Here is a 950-nt window from a genome sequence, read left to right on the forward strand (position 1 = left end):
CTTCTCGTACTACGCAGAGTCTAGAGTCAGAGTAGCGCTCCCAGACCGAAGGCTTCTAGCAGAAGGCGGTTCTGCGGACCATCATTCTCGCTGGATAGTCTTCTTCGTAAATGTCCTGACGCCTAAGGCCTAGGACTTTTTGAGGGCCAGCTCCCTCTGGGGAAGAGCAGTGTACACCGAATTACACGGTGAGTGCCCTCAGGAGATCGGTCTGCCAACCCTGCCGGTGTTCCAGGCCACAGCGGTCTCCCGCGAGCGCTTCTCTCAGTTACCACCCGGAAATGTAGTGGTACTAAGAGGCTCGCTACCTCTACGGAGGTCTCTAGAGCAGCTAGTACGGTCATCCCCTGCAGGTCTGCCGCTTCAGGGCACCGAGCTAGCTGCTCTAGGCGCACCAGAGGCCAGTCTCACGAGACTGGTTCCCTTAGGAGGTCACCTGGCGGTGTGGGAGCCCCTGCCAAGTGTGCTTCATTGGGTCCTGCCCCGAGAGGGGAAGGGCGGTGTACACTGCATTACACGGTGCCCGTCTCTCCTCAGTGCCCTCAGGAGATCGGTCTGCCAACCCTGCCGGTGTTCCAGGCCACAGCGGTCTCCCGCGAGCGCTTCTCTCAGTTACCACCCGGAAATGTAGTGGTACTAAGAGGCTCGCTACCTCTACGGAGGTCTCTAGAGCAGCTAGTACGGTCATCCCCTGTCGGTCCGCCGATTCAGGGCACCGAGCTAGCTGCTCTAGGCGCACCAGAGTGCAGTCTCACGAGACTGGTTCCCTTAGGAGGTCACCTGGCGGTGTGGGAGCCCCTGCCAAGTGTGCTTCATTGGGTCCTGCCCCGAGCAGGCTCTGGTCTAGTCTTCCTAATAGACGACGTGGGTCTGAGGGCCGTCGTTTTCAATAGGAGACTTCAGCTATGAGAGTCCTGATGCTGTGGCTCAGGACATTGGAGGGCAGGCCC

This window comes from Sinocyclocheilus anshuiensis, unplaced genomic scaffold, assembly GCF_001515605.1.
Source record: "Sinocyclocheilus anshuiensis isolate Anshui unplaced genomic scaffold, SAMN03320099.WGS_v1.1 scaffold1975, whole genome shotgun sequence".
NCBI lineage: Eukaryota > Metazoa > Chordata > Actinopteri > Cypriniformes > Cyprinidae > Sinocyclocheilus > Sinocyclocheilus anshuiensis.